We start from the raw sequence: 13735 nt of genomic DNA on the forward strand, positions 1-13735 counted from the left end.
CTTCACCATGCATCTTTGGGTACTGTTTCATTTTTGTCTTATATTAAAACTGCATTTCAAAGTACAAGTTCAAAATTTTAATGCTTAGATATTTGATCATCTAAATAATAATTTATAGATAAAGAAACACAATATCATGTTAAGTGAAATAAGTTGGACTGAAAAAGATAAATATCTCATATTCTCTCTCACATATGTAATCTAGACCTAAAACTAATTAATTAATCAAAATTTAAAGCAATAAATAATAGATTTTTAAAATGAACAGCACAAGTATAAAATGGGGGGTTGTTTAGGGAAGAGGTCAATTATAGGTGGGGAGGGTAAAATGAGGGCTGAAGAAGAATGAATATAATTGAAGCACTATGAAAACAGAATAATAAACCCATTAAAATTGTTTTTAAAAGGGAGGAGGGGGATAGGAAAGAATAGTAGAGGGGGTGATTTTGATCAAAGTACATTCTATGCATAAACTGAAATATCTTTGCACAATTAATGTATGTTAACAATAAAAAGGAAAACAAATGAACTTAAAAACAAACAAACTGGAGCTTCTGAACCTATCCTAGAATACAAGTTTCAGCTCTCCTATTCTGATTTTTTTTGTCTTAAGCCCTTCTATATAGAAGCTTTCATATACCAGCAATGTTCAATGTACTGAACCAATAAACTATTATAAATTACATAATTCTGAAACTCTAAATGTTATTGACTGAATGTCTGTGACTCCCTCCAGTTCTTGCGTTGAAGCCTAATCCCTAAAGTGACAGTATTGGAGGTAGGCATTTTGAAAGGCAATTAATTATGTCATGAAGGCAGAACTCTCATGTATGGGATTAGAGTTCTTTAAACACACAGGAAAGAAGCTGCCATGGGAAGATAGAATGAGAAAATAGCCTGTCAGCAAACCAGAAGAGGGTCTGTGCCAATATACTAGTGCTTTGATCTTGGACTTCCCAAGTTTCAGAATTTTGAAAAATAAACATTTGTCACTGAAGCCACCCAGTGTATGGTATTTTCATTATCGCAACTAGGATACTGAGGGTAGAGCTAGTATTTGCTGAACAGATTTTGCTAACAAGTGTGTTCAGACCCCAAAGCAACTGTGCTTATAAAACTTTCTCTCCTCAACACTAAGTCTTGATAATAAATCTTATTATAGAAATACAGGATGGTCAGGTGCATCCATAATATGGTTATAATGTGAATGGCTTTACAGGTTAACACCATCAATAATCTGACTGTGACATGCTTAAGATCCCATTTTTGAGTACTACACACAAATATGTTTAAAAAGTTAAGGTGCACTGTTCATTTGCCAGTTTTTAACACCTGATTTCTTTAAACTGAATTAAATAGAAGTACTTCAAAAACTGTGACAGACACCACAATCAATATTCAGACATTATCCAGTTCCTATCAGGCACTGTTGTCACATTAACAGGCAACTTAATTAAAAGCCTTGAAAATAAAATATCTGGATTCAAACTGGCCAAGGAACCTGCTTTAAGACTCAGCCATAATAACTGGAGGAGAGTTATCATATAAATATATGGTTGGAGAATAATAAAAGCATAATGGCATTTATCTGTATAAAAGCTGACATTCGGTGAGTAAGAGGGAAAAATTAAATAACTGAGTTCATAGTAAATAAGTAAGATTCACACTGCCTTTTAAAATAACATCTCAGTTCCCTGCCGTAATATTCACCTTTTTCAATCCTGAAATTCCTCTTTCCCATTAAATCCTCACTGAGGCAGTGAGGTTTGAGATAGTCTTTGAACTAATATTGACTTAATTCTAACAGAAATAACTAATATTTCTCTTTAACCCTTTAGTGGAATAGCCTTCTATCCAAAAAAACATGCAAATACTTGTGGAAACTTCATACAATACAGAAATATAATACTTTTTAAATATATGTCTTGGTAATCCATAAAATATTTAGTGGCTCCCTGGTACATGCTAAGGGGAGAAAACATACAGGAAGAATAGGGATAAGTAGAAAACCCAAAACTTGAAAGTGTTTGATGTCCCCACTGCAGAGGAGCTAATACAGTAACCTTAAAATGAGAGGTCAATACCAAGAAGTAGTGAAGAGGTCTGGTAGAGATGGATCAGTTCAAGTTATAATACACTTGTACATGGAAGCAATGCTAGGAATCTCTCTGTATAGCTATCCTTATCTCCAACTAGCAAAAACACTACGTCTTTCTTATTCTCTTCAACAAAATTGGAGAAGAGGGCAGAACAGGTTCTGCCTGGGAGTGAAGGGGTAGTGGGGAGAGGGAGAGGGCAGGGGACAGAGGAGAGAAATGACCCAAACAATGTATGCACATATGAATAAAGGAATAACAAAAAAAATATTTAGTGGCTCCCTGGTACACTTAAATGTTCGAATACAAAAGAAATACCATAAATGATTTTTAACACTAAATTAAGAGTTTATTGAGAAAATATACTAGAAAATAGGAAAGACATATTTTATAATTCTATTTGAAGTTGTTTTAAGTCATTTGCCTAAAGTTGGAGGAAAACAATAACATTTTCTTTAATGGATGACATTTCATTCTTGTTTTCATATTTTCAGAGAATTTGGACAGATGCCTGACCACTTTCCATTCCATTCTGGTTCTAAATGGATAAATACAATTTTAGAGAAACTAAATAAATAGGTTTTTTTAAGCTGTTAAAACTGTCACATTCTGAAGGTACATTTGCATAATGCTAAATGCTTAAAATAATTTTGAATGTCAAATTGGACAGAGAAAATCAAAGGAAAGCAAATTAATCCATTGAGGAAGATGCAATTACTATGGGAGAAGAAGAGGAAAGAGAAAGTGGGTAGAAGGAAAAGAGAAAATGGGAAAGGGAATGGAGGAAGGAGGGTGGGGGAGAAGGCAGAGAGGACAGAAGGAACTGGAGACAAGGTGGCAACTATGTGAGGTGACCTGAGCACCACCTACTGAACAGACAATGCTATTTCAAAAACATCACTGAATCCTTATTCACCTAATAAAAAGTTTAATCTTCTTAGCATAAAATTTAAAGTCATATTACCTGACTAAGGCTCCCCTACCCATCTCGCTCTCCAATAAAAACCCTCAAATCAAAGCACACCAAATATCCTATGGCTGGTGACCAAACCAACCTTTCTCAGACTACTAGGCACATACTATTTTGGTTCCTTCCATCTGGCCTCTCCTTTCCCTCCCTCTCTACTTCTTCATTTTCCACACTCCCCTCTCTAACCTTCCATTTCTTCCATTGTGTTTTCAGTGTCAGTTCTAGTCTTGACTATTCTGTAAAGTGTTCCCTGATCTGTACCCCCTTTTCAGGAAGCCCTGGGTCCCTCTTCAGGGTTCCCTTAGCAATGCTTAACATTTGAGCTATAGAAGAACTAGAACTAAATCTTAACCATCAACAAAGATGGGTACACTTTCAAACTCAGGTATTAGTAGACATTTATTATTATGAAAACTAGAAGATATAAACTATTGTAAGATTGAGTGGATGGCCAAGCCTAATTATAAACTCAATTTCTTTTAAAAATATGTAATTCATTTATATTAATCAAATATGCTTGATAATTTCCAAAACTTTCTTAAAGTTTGTTGATCATAGACCTAGACTAACATTTAGTGATTGCAAAATGAACTTTTCATGAAGGAACAAGAATGCTGTGAATAAGAAGTCTACAGAGAGTTCATAAAGTTCAAAAACATGCCAATTCTGTACAAAATAAAGTCTGTAGAGCTCAGGGTTCTGCTGCTGCTGAGCTTGCAAGAGCATTTGGTAATTAATCAGAGCTTTGGGGAATTTCAGATGTTGGCAAACAAGTTTTAAATTTTAAATCTGTTGTTTGATGGGGCATCCCCAAGTAGAGGTCATTCTACAGGAAAAAAGAAAAAACTTGAGCTTAACTTTCACTTTTTATTTGGCCAAATGAGCACAACAAATATTTATGGAAATGTAGTTTGATTTCAAATAAAGATTCACAGCTCCAGTGAATACAATATAAAATCTTTCTGCATAATGATTTGATTATTCATGAGTTAGCTAGTGGCTATAATTTAATTTTAAATTTTCTTTTATTGGATTATACTTAGTTTTGTAATATTAACCTGGAATTCAATGTAAGCAAAGGGTTGGTTTGTCACCATCCGTCTTGTAAAATGCCAGCCTATCTTTGAAGTTTGACTGGGAAGTTACATGGTCTGTCTTGTAGCTAAGGACCAAATACAACCAAAACAAATAGCTACAGCGCAGAAAGCCATATGCAAAATATGCACCAAATATAAATATGATTATATACATTCAGCTAAGCATCTCAAAACCAGAAAGTTGGGAAAGACCTGCAGGAGTTTCAAAAAGGCACATACATATACAAAAAAAAATCAGGAAAATGAGTGCTTTGTGCATTATTTTATAACCTGAGCTATGTACACTTTGGGTAAAGTGTATTTAAAATTGCGATAACCCATTGCAAACATTTGAGAAGCATTAACATCAACAAGAAGGAGAAATTGACATGGTCATAAAATAAAATATAAACCATTTCAAGATGGAACAACAAACTTTAGAAAAGACTAGGAAATGTCAGACCAAATAATAGTTTCCTGGTATAGCTTTTTTTAAAAGAAAATCTCTGGAGAGTATAATGGTAGAAATCAAGTCCTAGAAAGATCAATATATAATTCTAATTTAATATAAAATCAAAAAAATTATACTTGCTTATGTTTGCAAGGGACTTTGAAAGTTACTTTTTAAATATCACACTTAATACTTAACATGTTTGCAAATATAGCTTGAAAACCTCCAAAGATGAAAAGATAATATACGAATTGCATATACACACTGGGGAGGGAGTGATCTCTACTATTACCACTAATCTACCACTAGCAATAGTATTTTTAAATAAGCATATAAGTAAATGGTTACAATACAGCGAGAAAGCTCCTACCAGCCTTTCATGTTACAGGAATCCTTCTCTGGTGCTACTTCCTTATCTGCCACAAGCACACACAGAAAGATTTAAATGTTCTCTGCCAGCTCACAGCAGCTCTGTGCTTAATTCTATTATAGCTTAGCTGTTTTGTAATTGTCGATTCTTTAAATTGTTTGAAAACTGTGTCTTCATCCTTTAATTTATGTTACCTAAGGAAAAAAGCTTCGTAAACCATTGGGTACTAAATAAATATTTATTTAGACTATAAATCTGTAAATAAAGTGGAAGTTTGGGGGAATCAGAACTCATTGGGAATTACAATATTCAGGAAAAGTCTTAAGAAATATTGAGGCTGGCACAGATTCATAGACAATAACAACACTTTAAATTTCTAGAAATGAATTATGAGGGCATTTCACAGGAAGAAATCAGAATTTTTTTTAAAGGTCAGAAGTCTATATTTTGGGGAAGCATTCTCAGTCTTTAGGTGCCATTAGCCTGGATAACTGGCTAAACTTAAGAGACGTCATTCATCTTTGAATGACTATACTAGTCTAATGAGAACTTTTTTCTGAGGATTTAGAAGCACACACTTTTTGCAGCTATCCATAAGATATTGAGCACAATGATAAGTCTGACAGCCTATTTTCCATGTCCCTTGCTATCCTCTTCATCATTAAAGATATGAATAAGAGAGTTCACAACAAGTAACTAAAAGAAAAGAAAAGCAGCCCACCTGAAGGATCACAGGCAGGTACCCATCATAGGTCCCAGGGGTTACATATGCTGCATCCTAAGCTTCCAAAAAAATTTCCTCTGGGATGACTTTCATAGTAGTCAACAAGGTATTTATTCCTCACACACATTTGTTGAATTCAATGCCCTCTCCACAATTCCCCATTGAGAATTAAGAAATAAATGCTGCCATAGTAGAATGCAGATTGAAGACTCTAAGTATACTAAGGGAAAGTAATATGTCAGTCAGGTCAAGTGGATAAAAGATTAAGGAAACTGTGGAATAATTTTGTCAGTGGCTGGAAATCACCATGATGCATGTTTGGAATTGGTATAAGCAAGAAATTTCTAACTCATGAAAGCTGCTCATGATGAAACAGTTTCAGAAAGTAATGAACTCCACTGATTGGACATGCCCAAGCAGAAGCTAAATGACCATCTGTCAGAGATGTTATAGAAAGGAGTCTTTCATTGAGTAGGAGGTTATGCTAAATTATCTCCAAGGCTATTTCTAACTCCTGAGTTCTATAATTCAATGAAGTCGAGCTTGAGGAAAACCCCAAAGAACTATTAAATAGCTCTGTATACCCAATATATATATCAGCAGTTAATTTCAAACCAACCATTAACTTTACCTAAGCATTTAATTTGCCTCAGAAATTTGAAGAAAATGGTAATAAAAAAGGAAACAGAAAAAAAATCCCTTCCCTGCATGAATGATCTATTTAAATGGTTTTCAAATTGTGTTCTTTATATTTCTAGAGAACAGATGAAATTCTTGGAGTGTCTTCAGAGACAGCCTTCAGGCAAAAGAAGAGCAAGGCAGAAAAGGGAAGATAAGCAGGTAAGTTTCAAATACCCCAGATCCACTATAAACCAAGACACAGCAGCTTTTGTATCTTTGTATGTTCAACTTCTGAGTCACATATATTATTTGAAGAAGAAAAATCATGAATTAGGAATTTTAATCATTATTGAAATAATTCATTTATGTGTAATATAATTTCTGATTAAATCAGAATTTTTAAGTGATAGCAAGTAACATAATGTCATAGATACATTGAGAAAGTTATAGCAAAAAAAGACCAAATAAATATATTAATGGCTGTTCCAAAAGTCAACATTTGTGACCACAAGAATGTATGGATCACAGGTATTTGAGCATATCAACAACTGTATATTTTTCTTATTGCTATATTTCCTGAACCTAGAACAATTTTTGGTATAGAGTCAGTAATCATTACAAGTATAGAAAGCCAATTAATTGAAATGTCAGAGTTTTCTAATTTAGGTAGGTTTTTAAAATATCACATTGAATTATATATAATTCTTAGCACAAGTTTATATCTATATATACACATTCATATGTAAGTTTATATATATGTGATATATATAAAATTTTATATATCATATATATACACACACACAAGATAAGAAGTTCACAAAAGATCATCACTTCTGCCTTAATTCTGAGAGAACCCTGGATAAAATAAATGATTAAATATTTCTTAAAAGTCACTGAAGAACTGTAAATGCAATATGTTAGCTAATTCTGAGGGTGTGTTCGAAAGAAGTGAGTACCTTTAACTAGAAAACTATTTGCTGATAAAAGGTAGAAATTGCAGAATTTTTGGCTGCCATCCATTCTCTGGTATGGTAGACAATAACAGGAAGGAATCACAAACACAGGATTTTTCCTTCTCATTCACTATTTCTATCCAACAGGGCATTTCTGAAATAAGTGATTGGAGGGTATCAGGGCAAAACTGGACAGAAGCAATTTTCAATCTCATGCTGCAAGTGGAAACAGCCTCACTCCACCCTAGACATCCGAAACCAAAGGCAAACTGAAAGCCACTAACTCAGCTCAGAAGCAGCTCAACTCCTCATTGGAGAAAGACCAATCCCAAAACAAAGTAGCAAGCAACTCTAGCTACCCTACAAAGTACCAGACCCTTGTGAAAGAAAACGTTATCAACTTCAGTCTCTACTGTTCTTTCATACATCATCAATATACATTGAAAATTTATGAGAAATATGAAAGAATAGGAAATTGGGCTACTCAAAAATAACTATTAAAAATACCTAAAAACTAGCTAGTATTTGTTGCCCTTAATGCAGAGAAACTAAAGGAGATACCTTAAAGCAACTGAGGCCAATAGGAAAAGGGGAACAGGTACTAGAGAAAAGGTTAGATCAAAAAGAATTAACCTAGAAGGTAACACCCACGCACAGGAAATCAATGTGAGTCAATGCCCTATATAGCTATCCTTATCTCAACCAGCAAAAACCCTTGTTCCTTCCTATTATTGCTTATACTCTCTCTACAACAAAATTAGAAATAAGGGCAAAATAGTTTCTGCTGGGTATTGAGGGAGGGGAGCGGGAGGGGGCGGAGTGGGTGGTAAGGGAGAGGGTGGAGGCAGGGGGGAGAAATGACCCAAGCCTTGTATGCACATATGAATAATAAAAGAAAAATGAAAAAAAAAATAGATCCAACAATTACCCAGAACAACTATGTTCAACATAGCAAGAATCAAAGCAAAACTACAAGAGAGTTACCTCTTTAAAATGCTCAGAGAAAAAATATCATCTTGAATTCTATACCCAATAAAAATATCCTTTGCATATGAAAGCAGCTAAAAAACATTTTTAGACAACTGCTGACATAATTTGCTCCCAGAGAACAATACTATTAGAAATTCTAAGGTCTGGTGGAGTGACTCAAATAGTAGAATACCCACCTACCAAGGTAAGGTCCAAAAAATAAGGGGAAAAGAAAGATATAAAAAGAAATTCTAAAAAAATTGCCCTCTGTCAAAGGCAAATGGTCTATGATAAGCACAGGTGACAAAAAGGAATAAAGAAAAACCAGAAAGAAATATAACAGGATACATGCAAAACAGTAAAAGTTTTTATTTAGAATAATGTTGACTGAGTAAAGCAGATATAACACTACATACAATACGTTCAAACCTTTGGAGTAAATTGTCTGCCCACAATAGCACAAAGAACAGAACAGCAGTGATTTTTATGTTGACTGCAAATTCGAAGTGGGCTGTGATAAATATTTTGTATCTTGGGTAACCATTAACAATACAACGATGAGTAGTAAAAGAGTCAATGGAGGATTACAGCAGTATACAAATATATCAGTTGACCAAAAAGAAGAGAAGAAAGGAACAATTAAACTGAAAATAATGGCACAAACACTGAACAAATAGAGAAAGGGTGGACTTAAAACTTAAGAAACGCCAGGCACAAGAGGCTCACACCTGTAATCCTAATATAACAAGGAGTATGATCAGAAGAAAACAGTCTAGGCCTGAGTCCTGAGAAAGTAGCAGGGAGGTAGGGATGGCATAGAAGAGAGACAAAACCTGAGAAATTTGAGCACGAGGAAGGTCATGTAGCACCAGGAAGGGGAAAGTCACGTAGCACTAGGGTAAAGTAACCAATAAAATTAAATGCAACCATATATGGATTAGACCTTGCTTTTTGCTTCTGTAACCTGCTTGCAAGGGTATAGAAGGTGAGACCCCTTTGTTCTCAGGGCTCAGCCTTTGGACACAAGTCCGCTGAGTCTGTGCTGGCACAATAAAACATTGCCTCCTGCTAATTGCCTCAAGAGTCCCTATCTCAGCTAGCAAAGTCCGGCAACACTAGCTGATCAGGAGGATCATGGTTCAAAGCCAACCCAGGCAAATAGTTCATGAGACTCTATCTCAAAAAACCCATCACGAAAAAAGGGTTGGTGGATTGGTTCAAGGTGTAGGCCCTGAGTTCAAACCCCAGTACCAAAAGAAAAAATAAGATACTAGTAATTAGTAATTGTGTTAAATATAAATAGACTGAATACTATAAAAATTATTGATTTTTATAATTATGTTGATTTTTATAATTATGTTATTTATATAAGAATCATACTCAAACATAGGATGTGGATAAAAAACATAAACCATGTAGGCGCTACTCTTAAAAGATGAAGTATGGCTATATTAATAACACAAAAGTAAACCTCAATAAAAGTATTCCCCCAGATAAAGACATTTGATAATAAAATGACAGTAAAGTAATCAGAAGGGGATTTCCTTTTTCCTCTCCTTTCTATTATCACTTCTTTTTCCTGAAAACAGTAGTATATGGACTTGCAATTGCTTCCACCTTCAAAGCGATCTGCTACTGAACATCCAAGACCATGACAAAAAAATTGAGGCACATTTATCTCTCTCCAAAAGTAAATTTGAATTATCTCTTTTATTTTACTTGAAAAACAGCTCATATTTAAAACTTTTACCCAACTCAAGGCTTTACTGAATTTTAATTCTCAGGAGAGCATTTTGTAAATAAAGCTGATTTAAATATTAGGAAATAAGTCATTTCATCTACTAGTGAACTAAGCACTGGGGATTTCAAAGATAAATAACTCCTGTCATTGGACTGCCCACAGGTTAGCTGCAGAGAGGAATCAGTGAGTAATGGCAACACATTCTGAAATGTACGCAGGGCTTCTCAGAAGCTATGTGAGCACAAGCAACCACCTGATCCATTTCAGATTCTGAGAGGAGGGTGGCCAGGAAGTGTGCAGTGCTGTATAAGAGTGCCCTGTGTGATAGGTCATAAATTAGAAGCACATCAAGCAAAGCTAATCTTCTCTGTGTCATCTGCAAGTGCCTTATGATTATTTTTAATTAAATGAAAAATAAATTTAAACATCAGGTCTAAATTCAATATGCAACAACATGAAGAGATTTTGAGCAATTTAGAATACCATTCACTAAAATTCTACTTGACTTACCAAAGATACCCTCTGAATGCATACTTCATCATTCCTCTCTATGACAAATGTCATCCTCATACCTGCAAAGTCCCAGAAAAATCAAATTGCATAAATAATATTGATCTTGAACTAGTTAAATACACTGTACTTATATTCTCTCCTTGTTCAGTGTATCAATAGCCCTAAGAACATACAAAGACGATAAGCACAAGAAATACAATGATGGTCCACTTCCTTTTACACACCAAAAATTCATAGATATATTCATAGTTCAAAATGGCCAATTTGGTCAATAAGTTGAGTCACTAAGGAATTACCATATGACTATCTGAGTTTTCCATTTTCCTTCCGTTCTTGCCTATGTTCTTGAAAGAATAGAAATAACAACAATGTGGCAAAAAAAAAAGTAAAGAAGAAATTACTTGGTAGATATACAACTTATGTATTGTTAAATGATGGTTAAACCCAATGCAAACTTATCCCTTATATTAAATTGATTAAAAATATCACTACCTTGATTCTAAGTCTGTTCGTAAGTAGTGATGTTCTCCAATGTTACATCAATTTCAACATAACCTTCATGGAAGTCCTCTGAGAGCTAAGATCAAATCTTGTCTCTGCACTTTGAGCACAGCCTAGCACACTGCCTTGAATACGGGAGTATCAACATTGTTTTGCACAACACACTATGCTGCATATGTAATTCAACTTTCTTCTTGCTCTTAACATTTCTTTAATATTTAATTCCATAATATGTCTGTACTGAATAACAGATACAGCCTTTAAATCTTTCCTTCAATTCTCTTATAAGCTGCCCTTAACCTAGCTACTATGGTATGTATGCTTCTCCCAAATTTCACATGTTGGAAACAGTCCCCAAATCCATATGCCCGTGGTGTTTGGAGAAGGGACTTTGGGGAGCTGGTAAATGGAGCTAATGGGGTACCAAGGGAATGGCTTTGCCTATAACAAGGAGCTCTCTGGCACACTTGCTCAGTAAGGCCATCACCAGACACCAGGCAGGGCCTGTACCATGCTCTTGGATTGCCACCATCCAGAACCATGAGCTAAATAGACCTCTACTTTTTATAAGTTATTCTGGCTCGGGTATTTTGTTACAGTAATAGAAAATACACTACATTACTGATTTCATTTCAATTATTTTTTTCACTTCTACAATTGATTCTTTTTTCCTCAAATATGTCTCCTAGTTTTATATTGTCTTACTCTTATTCAGAATTCAATCCCTTCTCTTTCTTTCACTATTTTTTTTCATTACTGGGGATTGAACTCGGGACTTTAGGCAAGCACTATACCACTTGAGCCAGCTACACCACCAGTCCCTTTTTGATTTTTTTTTTTTTAGTTCGTTTTTCAAACACGGTCTTGTGGCTGATGGAATGGCTCAAACTGAAAGCACATTCCTGCCTAGCAAGCATGAGGCCCTGAGTTCAAACCCCAATGCCAAAAAAAGAAATGGTCTTATACTTTTGCCCAGGGCTGGCCTCGAACCTCAATCCTCCCACCTCTGTATCCTGAATAGCTGGAATTACAAGTATGAAACAGCATCCCCAGAATGTTTTAGAGACAGTGTCTCACTATCTTTTGCTGAGGCTGGCGCCAAGCCCTGATCCTGCTATCATCACCTCCTGACATCACATTTTATAATTCTGTGTCTTACCATTCCTGTATTATGCTACTTTATGGGCATAATTCTTCTGCCTGCTCCCCTGCTTGCCTCTATGCATGAAAACCTGGTTTGTTTTTTGGTTTGATTACTTCTTAAACTTTATCTTTTTTTGTATTTCTTGAACTTCATCTGTGAAATTCTGCAAGCCTTATATATTTGCTTTTGCCACACAATAGCCAATCCAACTAAAGTCAACAACAGTAAGTAAGCCTACCCTTACTGTTAGACAATGAATGTCTGTGTTCCCCCCAAAATCTGTATGCTCACATCCTAATCCCCAGTGTGACATTAGGAGGCAGATCCTTTCAGAGAACCTTGTGAATGGGATTAAGGTCCTTTTAAGTAGAGACCCACCTGTTCATGCCCTTGGCTATGTGATATGTGAGGATACCACAAGACACTTTCTGCAAACCAGGAAGAGTGCCCTCAGCAGGCACCACATCTGACAGTGCCTTGACCTTGGACATAAAAGCCTCCAGAACAGTGACAAATAATCAAACTGACTGCGACCCTGACCTCAAAGAGATGCCTCACTTTCAAGTTATAATTGGGTTAGGCTCAAGGAGGACACATTAGTTTCTTCTACATGCCCTGACAAAGTATTGCCAATGTAAGTCCTTAAAACAATACAGATGTATTACTGTAAATTCTATTATGTCAAAGTCTGAAATGGTCTCACTTAAAATGAAGGTGTTCACAGTGCCACTTTCCTTTCTGGATCTCTAGGGGAAAAATTCATTTCCTTCCCTATGTGACCAGATCCCTTGCCTCACAGCTCTCTCCCTCCGTATCCAAAGCCCTAACTAGCTACTTGAGTCTCTCTCACATCACATCACTCTGACACTCACTCCAATGCCTCCCTCTCTTCCATTTTTGTGAAAACTTCAGATTACATTAGTTCACCTGGAGGATCCAGGATAATCTTCCTATTTTAAGATTATCCTATTAACTAATTTCCACATGCCATTTAACATTACATGTCCATGGGCTCTAAGAATTAGGGCAGGAGTGTCTGTGGGTGGGGCCTTATTCTGCTTATCACACAGAATGGTCCTTGAGTGGGTGCTTGACTTTCCTTCTTAGCCTGTAAATCCTGGGAGTCACAAAGAGCAAAGCCCAATGTCATCAGACTCATGAAATGCCTTCAAAGATCAAACTGATTTCAATTCTGTTTACTCCTATGGACTCCTTAACTGCCTTAACGTTTGTTGGAATTCTGCACGTGTCATGCATCAATGAATTTTTTATATTTTTTCCATAACTTTCAGTGTTTGGGGGAAAAGAGTTGGTCAGGATAACTTATCCACTATAGTACCATAGATGGATGAAAGCAGTGTACTTTTTAAAAGATACTCATCTGTTAATTTCAGCTAAATGAAATTTAGTAACCAAATGGATTTTATTAGGCGTATGATATAGGTAACATGTGGCTATATATACAAGTCAATATACAAACCTTTTACTGTTTCATCTACAAGTTACTTTTTTATCTTTGATTTTTCATGCATACTTATTGATCAAAGGATAATTGTGTCTTCCAGCTATTTCCTTGTTGCCAAAGATTTGCTAAAGTATTCCCATT

General features: G+C 35.4%; 1 long non-coding RNA gene across 6 annotated transcripts in view; it reads right to left on the reverse strand.

Moving 5' to 3' along the window:
• LOC109675295 (uncharacterized) overlaps window positions 1-13735 on the reverse strand; it is a 439119-nt gene that overhangs the window by 141626 nt on the left and 283758 nt on the right. The window contains exon 12 of one of the 6 annotated variants that reach the window (XR_012439088.1): window positions 10482-10543. The exons of the other annotated variants lie outside the window; for them this stretch is intronic. This is a non-coding gene — a long non-coding RNA (uncharacterized lncRNA). The remainder of the gene's footprint in view (window positions 1-10481; window positions 10544-13735) is intronic. 6 annotated transcript variants of the gene reach the window in all.

This window comes from Castor canadensis, chromosome 11 (genome assembly GCF_047511655.1).
Source record: "Castor canadensis chromosome 11, mCasCan1.hap1v2, whole genome shotgun sequence".
Classification (NCBI taxonomy): Eukaryota; Metazoa; Chordata; class Mammalia; order Rodentia; family Castoridae; genus Castor; species Castor canadensis.